Below are 13,758 nucleotides of genomic sequence, written 5' to 3'. Positions count from 1 at the left end.
CTGGCCGTCTGCTGAGCCCCGGACCTCAGTGTCCTTGTCCAAACACTAAGAAGTGTGTACCAGGAAATAAGCAGCCGTGTGTGTGTACGGGAGAATGGTTTCCATACACACCGTGCTATTTAAAAGTGGGGATTTCACAAAGCCTAATACACATTTTTCCCAGTTCTTGGCCTTCACTTCCCTGTTGCTACAAACAATGCTACAATAAATATCTTTCTTCACATTCTCCATGAACGTGTGTGGAAATTTCTCTGGAACATATATAACCAGGAGCTGAATTGCTAGGTCAGGGGTATGTGCATACAGGACTTGACTAAGGGTGTCACATTGCTGCTCGATTCTACATTTCCATAAATGGAGCAAGAGGATGTTTAAGTCTTCACAACTCAGCTAATAGTTGGCAGTGTCCAGCTTTCTAATATTTGCCAGAATAACAGATGCAATGTCATGTTATTGTTTTAATACACATTTATCTGATTATCAATAGATTGCATCTCATTTTCTTTTTAATTTGGGGGTTTTCTTGTGTTATTTCTCTTGGGCTTTTGTTTGTTTACATACAGGATTTCCTGCCTTAGCCGAGTTTTCTCAGTGGTTAAAGCGTTGGCCAGCAGACCAAGGGTAATGGGTTCAGTTCCCAGTCAAGGGCACGTACCTCAGTTGCAGGTTCAATCCCTGGCTGGGTCAGGGCATGTGTGGGAGGCAACCAAACAATGTATCTCTCTCACATAGATGTTTCTCTCTTTCTTTCTCTCTCTCTCCCCCCTCCTTCCTCTCTTCCACTCTCTCTAAAAAAATCAATGAAAAAATATTCTTGGGGGAGGATTAAAAAATAATAATAACATTTACAGGAGTTCCTCATGTAGGAACATATACATTTGTGGTTCAAACCACCATCAACCCTCCATGATTATTGCAACAGCCCCCTAACCAGCCTCCATGCTTCCACACTTGCACCCCTGAATTTTAATCTCAACACAGCAGGCAGACTTTCCCTTGTAAAACACTGATTCAAATCATGTTTCCCCTCTGCTCAAAACCCTCAAATGACTTCTCATTTCACACACAGTAAATGCCAAAATTCTTACATTTGCTTCTAAGGCCCTTTATCTCATCTCAAATACTTCAGGCATGCAACCATGCTGAATGAAGAAAATTAGGAAACCAAAAGAAATAAGCCATGTAATACTCTTCGTGTTAATTAAAAGCACATGCCTACAAAACTACAATATACATTTCACAATAAAACATTAAAATATATATCAAACACATCAATATGGTTGCCTATGGGGAGGGGGAAAGTTGGGGGAGATAGAGGTAATTAATTGATTACCCATACCAATACTGACAGGGTGCCATGGATGGAGAGATATGATTAACTCTGTCCTTTGCACCTAAAGTCTCTCCCCAAAAGTTGTTTATTTGGAGACATTTTAAAGTCCATATGGCAAAACCATATTTATTTAATTTATAATTATATCCCCAGCACTTTTCATAGTGCCCAAATCATAGTATGTTTTCAGTAAATATTTATTGAATGAATAATTGAATGAGTAAATGGACATTTAACTTGGATCTTGGAAGATAAGCATAAATAAGAGTTTCTCTGGTGCAGAAAGATGGGGTTCATTGGGAGTTATTTCATTAAAAGCACAGTAAGAAAATTACCTGGCTATTCATAGGAAGGGTGTCTATAGCACAGCTTACAGCATCAGAGGAAAACTGAAGAATTACTCTTGGAAAGCAGGACTGAGCCAGAAATGGACTATCTCTTCAAAGCTCTTATGATGTTCAAAATTCAAAAAAGAAGCTAAATGATCTGGCTTGGCCTAAAATGGGGGAGAAGGGGCCTGGAGCCACCCATCTGAAACACATGGATTGAGAAGCAAGGTAGATGGTTCATGGGATGCTGGTACCACAAGAAATAGAAGTGATTGTCAGGGAGGAAAAATCAACACATGTGCACTGAAGACCTCCAGCAGAAAAGCACTGTATGCAAAGGCAGAGTTGTATGAAGGTCTAGGAGATGAAAATTGCCTGAATGTGGACAAGGGGTTAGGGGCAAAAATAGAATATTGGGGACTAGCTGTGATTATGGAAAATATTAATCATGCTCTGTTAACCATGTTCTGGTTAAACAAAGGACATTCTAATTTGGCTGGGGGTTGTATGCCACCAAGACCTGAGAGTCAACTTTGGACTTGGGAGTCAACCTTGGAATGCAGTTCACTCTCATTCAAGAAGGCGGGGGAAAGGTGAGTAGGTGGGAGGTAATCAACCAAGGACCTTGTATGCATATATGCATATATGCATGGCCCATGGACACAGACAATGGGGCAGTGAGGGCCTGGGACCAGGGATGAGAGTGGGGGTGGGCTGGAGGGGGTCAATGGGGGGAAAGGGGGACATATGTAATACTTTCAACAATAAATAATAATTTTTTTAAATGTGGAGATTGGAATGTGCTTTCAAGTTTGCGAATGTAATATGACAATATTAATGAAAATACCACCCCCCTGACCCAGCAATCCACAGTGGGGGATATCTCCCATAGAAATAAGAACTGGAGGGGAGGAATATGTAAGGATGTTTATTGAAGCTTCATTTGTTATGTTGAACTGGAAACAACCCAAGTGTCCATCAAAAGAGAAAAGACTCTGGGGCCAGCGGAGAGGGGACAGGGGTGTCGGGGGAATCAGGAGGGCTGGCTAGAAGGGGTCAATGGGGAAAAAAGGGAATGTCTGTAATACTTTCAACAAAACTAAGGATAATTTTTTTTAAACTGCCTATTATCAAGGAAAGATTAACAACCTTGTTGTCCAAACAATGGAGTACCACTACAGCCTGCACAGCCTGCTTCCCCATACTTGTTCCCTACTTCCCCATGTAATCTTTGTCCTACCTATATAAGCAGCGGGCTTATGGTGAGCAGATTTTTGTGGATGACCTGCTGCTCTCCCATACTGCCGGCAGGATTGGAATAAACGCTCATATATGATTCAACCCCGTCTCTGCTTAATTGGCTCAAGTAGCGACAGGCAGCCTGGACCCACTGGTTGTCCAGTTTCAAAAGGACTGGTAACTTAGTCCAGGGGGGGACCCAGTTTTGTATACCATATCAAGTTTGAACTTTATTCAGTAAGCATGGGACACCAGCAACATTTTAATCGCTGAAGAATATGATCAAATTTGCTTTTTAGAAAGCTTTTCCTGGTACCCGGAGGAAGGACATATCCACATATAAGTGAGATCACGTGATACTTGTCTTTCTCTGACTGGCTTATTTTCCTTAGCATAATACTCTCCAGGTCCCTCCATGCTGTCTCAAAGGGTAAGAGATCCTTCTTTTTTTCATCTGCATAGTATTCCATAGTATAAATGTACCACAGCTTTTTATCCACTCATCTACTGAGGGGCACTTGGGCTGTTTCCAGATCTTAGCTATTGTAAATAGCACTGTTAGGAACATAGGGGATGCATATATCCTTTCTGATTGGTGTTTTGGGATTTTTAGGATATATTCCTAGAAGTGGGGTCAAATGGAAGTTCCATTTTTAATTTTTTGAGGAAACTCCATACTGTTTTCCATAGTGACTGCACCAGTCTGCATTCCCACCAACAGTGTCACATGATCTCACTCATATGTAAAATCTAATGAACAAAATAAACTGAAGAACAAAATAGATCCAGAAACAAAGACGCATGGAAAAGACTGACAAATCTCAGAGGGAAACGGGGAGGGGGAGGCGGAAAGAGAGTAACCAAATAATTTATATGCATCTAATCTAATAAAAGAGAAACAAGCAAATTGGATCTAGCCCAAAGGGGCGGGGGGGTGGCCGGGTTTGGGCCTCACACGATTTTGAGGCGCACATGAGTGGGCGAGTACTTGACTCTGGGTCCCATGGTGCACCCCAGACTCTGACAGGAGAAAGATTTTCATATACATTTTACTAATTTTCTTTCATCCCTGACACTTCTATTATAGAGAAAGGGCAAATAGCAATATTAAAATATTTCCTCTAATAATCCCCTTTTAATATGCACGAATTTCATGCACTGGGCCACTAGTATAGTTATAATTGTTCTATTAGTTATTGTTGTTAATCTCTTACTGTGCTAACTTATACATTAAATTTCATCATAGGTATGTATGATCTGTCAACTGAAAGTCATCACCACCACAACAGCAGTCCCCAATGTGGAGTGCAGTGAAGGGGGAGAATTTATTCACTACAAACAGCTCCATGTGATGCCGCATGGCTATAGAGCAGCATGGCTGTGAAACAGCCTGGGCAGGGCAGCCTGGCCCAGGTGGCCCAGGTACAGCCTCAGTGCTGCTCTACCCTGGTTACAGCTCCAGCTCCAATGTTTAGGTCCTGCTGTGGAAGCACAGTCTTCAATGGAAACTGAAAGTGCGCTCTAGTGAGGCAGAAGAGAAAGCTGGCTTATACAGAGAGTAGTGCCCGCCCCCACTTCCTGATTGGTCTGGTTTTATGCAAATGAAGACTTCAAATCCTCAGAGTTAGAGCCAAAAAAACACTGTCCTGATGGTTGAAATGGAGGAGCTCTGATTGGTTGGTGAAGATGCAAATGAGGCTATAGCTGTGAGCTCTGATTGGATGGGGAAAGCCTGGGTCCTATTGGTTAAAATAGATCCTAGGAGCTCTCTTATAAGGGTCTACTAAGCCAACAGAACACAGGGCAGGCTTGGCAGCCCAGTCTGTAGCTCCTCACTGAAATGCAGCCTGCATGAGGGACCTCTGCAAACAATGACTGCTAGACTCTGCTATGAATTTGAGTCCAATTAACCCTGAGGTGTCCTTTTTGGCAGGTATATTCTTCTTGAGGTCAACAGAATGTAGGAAAAACAGTAGTATCTTTAGGGACTGGTACTATCCATGGTTTCAGGCAACTATTGGGGGTCTTGGAAGGTATCCCCTGTGAATAAGGGGGGGGGGGGGACTACTCTATTATCTGCACAACTTGCAGAGTTCCTTTCACTTCAAAATATCTCAAAAGCACTTCCTGTTATGTAACAACCTCTCCCCATCACTTTGAACGTTGCAGTGTTGAACAGCTCACCCCATCCTGGCCTGCCAGGTTCAGCTTAACCCCTAATCCTCAGATTCCAGTGACTCTACCAATTTTCAATGCAAATGCCACTTGGTTTACTTGTCTTTTGCATTATTACCAAAGTTAAGAAACCTGGCTTCCTGATTATTAATTTTTTTTTCTGAAAAAAATTTAGGCAATTATAAGTACAGTGACTTAGAAACTACAAAAAAGAGAAAGAATTCATGGATGCAGACAACAGTGTGGTGATTTGGGGGAGAAGGGATATGGGCGGAACTAGAGGAGGATATAGGGGGGATTAATGGTGGTGGAAAAAAACAAACAAACATATACTAAAAAATTATAAACCAAAAACACCAATAAACACATTTAGTCCATACAGCTGATTCCTACAGCCAGTCGGCCTGGTGGTCAAAGCCCTCTAGTGTTAACTACAACAATTAAGGCTTGGCTAGAACAAGACTGTGCACAGAGACCACAAGGGGGTGCACCAAGAAAGCATAAAAGATGCGGAGACAAAAAAACATGACAGAAATGGAGGATATGGAGCTAAGAATCGCAATTTTGAGGGCTTGCCATAAATTTGTGCAGAGCCTCACGAAAACTAATGAGACCCTCGATGCTACGATAAAGAAATTAGAAAGTAAGCATACACGGACTGAAATAAAGAATATTATACCCAATAGCAGACCAGAGGAGCTCAAGAATCAAACCAAAGATTCGACAAAAAACACCCAATTGGAAAAGCAAAATGAAAAAAGAATCCGAAAGTGTGAAGATAGTGTAAGGAGCCTCTGGGACAGCTTTAAGCGGTCTAATATCAGAATTATTGGAGTGCCAGAAGATGAGAGACAGCAAGATATTGAAAACCTATTTCAAGAAATAATGGCAGAAAACTTCCCCCACCTGGAGAAAGAAATGGACTTACAGGTTCAAGAAGCGCAGAGAACCCCAAACAAAAGGAATCCAAAGAGGACCACACCAAGACACATCATCATTAAAATGCCAAGAGCAAAAGACAAAGAGAAAATCTTAAAAGCAGCAAGAGAAAGAGGCTCAATTACCTACAAGGGAATACCCATACGACTGTCAGCTGATTTCTCAACAGAAACTTTGCAGGCCAGAAGGGAATGGCAAGAAATATTCAAAGTGCTGAATACCAAGAACCTACAACCAAGATTACTTTATCCAGCAAAGCTATCATTCAGAATTGAAGGTCAGATAAAGAGCTTTACAGATAAGGAAAAGCTAAAGGAGTTCATCACCGCCAAACCAGTATTATATGAAATGCTGAAAGGTATCCTTTAAGAAGAGGAAGAAGAAGAAAAAGGTAAAGATACAAATTATGAACAACAAACATGCATCTATCAACAAATGAATCTAAGAATCAAGTGAATAAATAACCTGATGTACAGAATGAACTGGTGATTATAATAGAATCAGGGACATAGAAAGGGAATAGAATGACTATTCTTGGGGGGAAAAGGGGTGTGGGAGATGCGGGAAGTGACTGGACAAAAATCATGCACCTATGGATGAACACAGTGGGTGGGGAGTGAGGGTGGAGGGTGGGGTGGGAGCTGGAAGGAGGGGAGTTATGGGGGGAAAAAAGAGGAACAAATGTAATAATCTGAACAATAAAGATTTAATTAAAAAAAAAAGAAAAAAAAAAAAAAACACATTTAAAAGGGGAAAAAATACATGAAACTACACCATCTAATTACTATCAGTGGAAGCAAGGAGGAAGTGTGGGCCGAGGTTAGTTACTAAGATTGGGATTGTCTCCTCTATTACGTGGAGCATGTGGGCTAGAGGTGGCAGCCTTGGGGGTATCCAATACCATTTTTGGTTGGGTTCAGATTCATTTTGTAAGGAAAAACTGAGCTATTGAAACATCAGATAGAGACGTTGCCTCATTATTTAAACTCCACCAAAAAGAAAAGAAAGAGTTTGCAATATATTCTCAGTGGATAACCCCGGAGAGGGAAGGCGATATTTGTTGTTGTTCACACTGTGAGTCACAGTCTGGAAGAGGGCCTCTAGGGAACAGGCCTATGTTTTGAGCTCAGAAAACCAGAAGCACAAGTACATCTCCTAGGAACTGGGCTCCATCCTCATGGTCGTTCTCACTCCTCTGGTCGGGTCTATAAACTAGAAGCCTGGGCACCCCCCGGGGCTTGTTGGCAGGCCTCACCCCACACCTACTGCGTCAGACTCTGTATTTAAACAGCATCCCCAAGTGATATGACCTTAAGTGTGAGAAGCGCTGCTCTCTGTCACATCAAGAATCCTTCAGTCCTTTACCTTCAGAAAAGTTGACTATATGTTCAAAAATTCCAATCTTTGAGAATATCTTTCCTTTCCCTCTTTCCAGGATGTTACTTTTCTACCCAGTGCCTCGGAGAGGGGAGATGGGAGGCGAGTGAAATGTGAGGTCTTGCCTGTGTGTGACGTGTCTTCTTAGGAAGATTTGCATCGACTTTTTCTGGATTGAAAGGCAACCAACAGCTTTGGTTGCCTAAAAGCATAGTGACCCTGGAATGAACCCCAGTTGATCGTGAGGTATTATTTTTTTGAGTTACTGTTGTATTCGATTTGCTAGTATTTTGTTTAGGATTTTTGCATCTGTATTCATCAGAGATATTGGTCTGTAGTTTTCTTTTTTCGTGTTATCTTTTCCAGGTTTTGGTGTCAGGATATTAGGTCTCATAGAATGTGTTAGGAAGTATTGCCTCTTCTTCATTTTTTTAGAGTTTGAGAAGGATAGGTTTTAAACTTTCTTTAAATGTTTGGTAGAATTCACTGGTGAAACCATCTGGTCCTGAATTTCTATTTTGGGGGAGTTTTGTTTTAATTTGATAGGAATGTTCTATTTTATTTTTTTTTAAATATATCTTTATTATTGATTTCAGAGAGAGGAAGGGAGAGGAAGAGAGAGATAGAAACATCAATGATGAGAGAGAATCATTGGTTGGCTACCTCCTGCACACCCCCCCAATGGGGATTGAGCCCGAAATCTGGGCATGTGCCCTTGGCCGGAGTGGATCCTGGGACTCTTTAGTCCACAGGCTGATGCTCTATCCACTGAGCCAAACTAGCTAAGGCATTTTGAGAGGTTTTTGATGGTTGTTTAAATTTCTTCACTGCTGATTGATCTATTAGATTTTCCAATTCTTCATGATTTAGTCTAGGGACATATCCATTTCTTCTAGGTTATTGAATTTGTTGGCATATAGTCTTTCATAATATTCTAGTATGGTCCTTTGTATATCTGTAATGTCTGTGGTGACTTCCACTTTCTCATTTCTGATTTTGTTTATATGTCTTTTTTTCCTTTCTTCCTTAGTGAGTCTAGCCAGAAGTTTTCAACAAGGATGGTTCAACATACACAAGTCAATCAATGTAATACACAACATAAAAATCACATGATCTTATCAATAGATGCAGAAAAAGCATTTGATAAGATACAACAGCCATTTACTAGTACTAGTATGATTAAAACACTAAATAAAATAGGAATAGAAGGAAAGTACCACAACATAAAGGCCATCTATATATACAAAAGGCTAATATGCTAAGTGTCCCTCCCACCATCTGACCAGTCTCTATGATGCACACTGACCACCAGGGGGCAGACGCTCAATGCAGGAGCTGCTGAGCTGCAGTGACTTGGCAGCAGTGGTTCTCGGGTGGCGCACCCTGAAACCAGAGAGGAGGGAGCCCGATTCCTCGCAGGGCTGCGCAATTCCACCTTCGGCCGTGGGTTATGTTGTTGCTGGGCCACTTTCGGCCCTGAATCTGGTTTACCACACACTTGCATTTTTGTTCCACACCCTGCATGACAGCAGCTCTGTAGAGTGCCCTCTCGCACCCCAGGACCCCTTGGGGGATCTCGGAGAGCCGTTTTCAACCCAATCCCTGCAGGCCAGGCCAAGGGACCCCACCTGCCAGAGGGACCCTGCTCCCTCCGCAGATGCCAGGGAGAAACTCTGGGAGGTTGGCTCCAGGGCATGTCCTGCCCATCTCGCCCAGTCTCTCCCTGCCGGCCACCTTCTAATCAATTTCCTTTCAATGTGCATGAATCCGTGCACTGGGTCACTAGTATATGATAAACCCTCAGTTAATATCATACTCAATGATGAAAAACTAACAGCTTTTCCTCTAAAATCAGGAACAAGACAAGGATACCCACTCTCGCCACTCTCATTCAACATGGTGCTGTGTGTCCTAGTCCGAGCAATAAGACAAGACAAAGAAAGAGAGGCATCCAAACAGGGAAGAAAGAAGTCAATCTGTCACTTTTTGTGGATGACATGATGCTGTTTATAGAAAACCCTAAACATTTCACCAAAAAACTATTAGAAACAATAAACAAATACAGTCAAGTTTTAGGATATAAAGTCAATGTGCAAAAATCCATTGCCTTCCTGTACACTAACAACAAAACTGCAGAAAAAGAAATTTTAAAAACCCACAATTCCTTTTGCAATTGCAACCAAAATAATAAAATACCTAGGAATAAACTTAACAAAGAACATGAAAGACCTATATACTGAAAATTACAAAGCATTATTAAAAGAAAATGAAAAATATTCGATGCTCATGGATTTGAAGAGTCAACATAGTTAAAATGGCCATATTACCGAAAGCAATATACAGAATTAATGCAACCTCCATAAAAATCCCAATGTTGTTTTTTAAAGAAATAGAACAAGAAATCATCAGATTTGTATGAAACCGCAAAAGACCCTGAGTGGTCAAAGCAATCCTGAGGGGGGGAAAAACAAGCTGGAGGTATCATGCGACCTGATTGAAAATTATACTACAGAGCTACAATGGTATTGGCAGAGAAACAGACACACAGATCAATGAAACAGATTAGAAAGCCCAGCTATAAAACACATGTATACGGACAGATAATTTTCGACAAAAGAGCCAGAAACACACAATGGAGTAAAGATAGTCTCTTCAATAAATGATGCTGGGAAAACTGGAAAGCCATATGCAAATGAATGAAACTGGATTACAGTTTTCCCCCCAAACAAAAATTAATTCAAAATAGATCAAAGACCTAAATATAACACCCAAAACATTGGGGGATGGGAGAGGCTGGGGAGGTCAATGGAGGGGAAAGGAGACTTATGTAATATTTAAACAGTAAAGAATTAAGGGGAAAAAAAGACCCAAAACAAGAAGTTACATAGAAGAAAATATTGGTACCAAACTTATGGACCTGGGTCATAGAGAACATTTTATGAACTTGACCCCAAAGGCAAGGGAAGTAAAGACAAAAATAAATGAATGGGACTAATCAACCTAAAAAGCTTCTGCGCAGCAAAAGAAACTGCCAACAAAACGAAGAGGCAGCCAACCAAATGGCGGGTGATATTCGCAAATAGTAGCTCTGACAAAGGTTTCATTTCCAAAATATATAAAGAACTCATAAAACTCAACAACAAACAATCTAATAAAAAAGAGGGCAGCGGACCTGAAAATACACCTCTCCCTAGAAGACATACAAACAGCCAATAGATACTAGTATATGAAAAGATATTCATCTCACTGGCAATTAGGGAAATACAAATCAAAACTGTGATGAGATACCACCTCACACCTGTTAGAGTGCCCATTATCAACAAGATAAGCACTAAGAAGTGTTGGAGAGGTTGTAGGGAAAAGGGAAGTTTCATTCACTGCTGGTGGGAATGTGGACTGGTACACCGCTATGGAAGGCAGTCTGGCGATTCCTCAAAAAATGAAGAAAATAGGGGCGCTGGAGAGCATTATGCTAAGAGAAATAAGTCAGAGAAAGATAAATCTCACATGATCTCACTCATTTGTGGATTATAATGAACAACATAAACTGATGAACAAAAACAAATCCAGAGACAGAGAAGCATCCATCAGACTGTCAAACCTCAGAGGGAAGGTAGGGGAGGGTGGGGTAAGGGGGAGAGATCAACCAAAGGACTTGTATGCATGCATGTAAGCATAACCAATGGACACAGACAACAGTGGGGTGAGGGCATGAGTGTGTGTGGGGTAATGAGGGGATAAGGACACATATGTAATACCTTAATCAATAAAGAAAAAAAAAAAGAATAGAGCTACCATACAACCCAGCATTCCCACTCCTGGGTATATCCCTGAAAAACTCAAAATCATGTATTCCAAAGATACATGCACCCCCATGTTCACTGAGCATTATTCACAGTAGCCAAGACATGGGTAAAAACGAAGTGTCCTGCGACAGAAGACTGGGTAAAGAAGATGTGCTATGTTTACACAATGGAATACTATTCAGCCATAAGAAAGGATGAAATAGCACCATTTGCAACAACACGGATGTGCCTTGAGAACATTATGCTAAGTGAAATATACCAGTCAGGAAAAGCTAAGAACTATATGATTTCACTCATGTATGGGATAGAAAACTGAAACTCGTGAACACAAACAGGAGTGTGGTGGTTGCCAGAATGAAGGGGTGAGGGAAGAAGGGGAGTCCCAAAATATAGTGACAGGAGAAGATTTTACATTGGGTGATAGGCACATGGTACAATATACAGAAACGCACACCTGAAACCTATATGATCATGTTGACCAATGTCATCCCAATAAATTTAATAAATAAATATATAATAAATACATACATACATAAATAAAAAAGTGAATACACATACAAAAAATAAATAAATATAAGACCTACCATAAAGAAAAAGGAAGAAGACAATGGCATATGAAGTGTTTGTAAAGATGGAGGAGAAGCTGATGTTAGAAAGTGTGAGGGGGAGGAGTCCTCATTCAGCAAATATTCAGAACGGTGCTGTGAGTTCTGCCCGCAGTGCTGAGCACTCAGAGGTGAAACAGCCAGTGGCTGCCCCGCTGAAGCAGCAAGAAGACACACACACACACACACACACACACACACACACACACACACAAGAACCAAACCCTGTTCAATGTGTTGCCATGGACCACCAGCTTCAGAGCCGGTGGGATGTTATTAGAAATGCTCCAGGATCAGAGCCTGCAGGTGTGGGGAGCCTTGCTTGATGTGAGGGTTTGTGGGTAGCATGGTTTAGGGAGGAGGGCTGACTCTGGCTGGGGGTCAGGGCGGCTTCCTCGACATAGTCACGTCTGGGCTGGATCTTCAAAGGTGGGCGGGAACTTGGGAAGCCAAGTCGGGGAAGGGAGAGGATAAAAAGGCAGCCGACTGAGAAGGTGAAGCAGAACCAGAAACACTGGCTGGGATCTGATTTTGAAGAGACTCATCTGCCGTGTTAGGAAATGTAAGTTGTTTTCTTTCCTAAGGACGGGAACAGAGGCTCCCCGCACCGTGCTGTTGTTGCTCAGCTCAGGTACTGAGACCTTGTTCACCGGGGAGGTATGTTTTCAGGGGAGAAACCAGGACAGACCATTGCCCTCCAGGTTTACTCACAGGTAGTGCAGAACGTCCGCAAATTTGAAAGGAAACAGAAAAGAACATTTCCATCTAAGAACATTTTTTTTCTGAGGGCAATAAATGCAAGGAAGTTATTGATTCCTCTAAATAATATTAAACAAACACAGTGCCAAAGGACTGGAAATTAATTTTCCTTAGAGGCAAAGTAGCAACTGTTTAATCTTTTAAACAACCTCATGAAAAGCCAAAGATATAGAGAATTCTTACCTCACTTTAGCTGAAACTTAGTTCCAACTCAGGACTCAAAAGTCTGGTGTTCTGATAAGGATGGTTGATCAATACGCCAGATCAATCAGATGTTGAATGGTGGCCCAGAATCTTGCCTCTGGGTGTGATTGCCATCCCCCAGCAGGCCCAGGCCTTCCTTCATGATCCAGTGGGCTAGATTATCTCAGCGATGAGCCAGAGAAAGGCATGGGGCTTTAAATGTGCAGAAGACATTTGTTCCACTCTCCTATTATACTGATTATTGATTTCTTAAGTGGTCCTATGAGTGTGGAATAAGATAGTACGTCAGATCTAGCATGGACAATTCAGGCAGCTTCTGCCTTTAGAGATAAATGTATTCTGGCATCTGACGGTGACTTATTGTAGCAGAAATCCTGGGGCCATTGGGGCTGTTAAGAGGAGAATAAAGCGTGTGAGAAGTAAAAGTCATGCTGCAATGTATAGACGTGAAAGCTTCTAGCACTAGCACTGCTAGCTGCTGGCACACTGACGGGTGCCCTACAGTGCTCACCTCTAATTCATTCTGGAACCCTACAGGACAGCTGTCATCAGCCCCAATTCCAAATTAGGAACCTGGCACTCAGTAAAGGTGGTGGTTACTTTAGGTCTTTGAGTTTGCAAGACTGCCACGCAGGCCTTCCCATGGGATGGGCAGCGCTGTGATGCAAGTGCAGGTTAGACTTTTATTGACAATGGCCCCACTACCCCAATTCTAGAGTGTACTGCATAGCCACTCAGAAGTCCAGAGTCCACAGGTTTGCTGCAAGTTTGTCTGGCCTTCAGAAAATTCACCAAAATGGCAGAACAACATGCAGAATCCACATAGCTAAAACAGATTAGTAAGCAGTGATCTTTAAATGATATAAAATGTGTAAATTATATGTAATCATCCTATCTAATAAAGAGGGAATATGCTAATTGACCCTCATGCCATGGCAAAATGGCAGCGCCCACAGCCAATAAGGAGGGAATATGCTAATTGACTGCCCCGC

The sequence above is a fragment of the Myotis yumanensis genome, unplaced genomic scaffold (genome assembly GCF_028538775.1).
Source record: "Myotis yumanensis isolate MYYU_CA2020_CCGP unplaced genomic scaffold, mMyoYum1.0.hap1 SCAF_13, whole genome shotgun sequence".
Classification (NCBI taxonomy): domain Eukaryota; kingdom Metazoa; phylum Chordata; class Mammalia; order Chiroptera; family Vespertilionidae; genus Myotis; species Myotis yumanensis.
The sequence above is the reverse complement of the archived record's forward strand: the minus strand, read 5'-3'. Positions refer to the sequence as shown.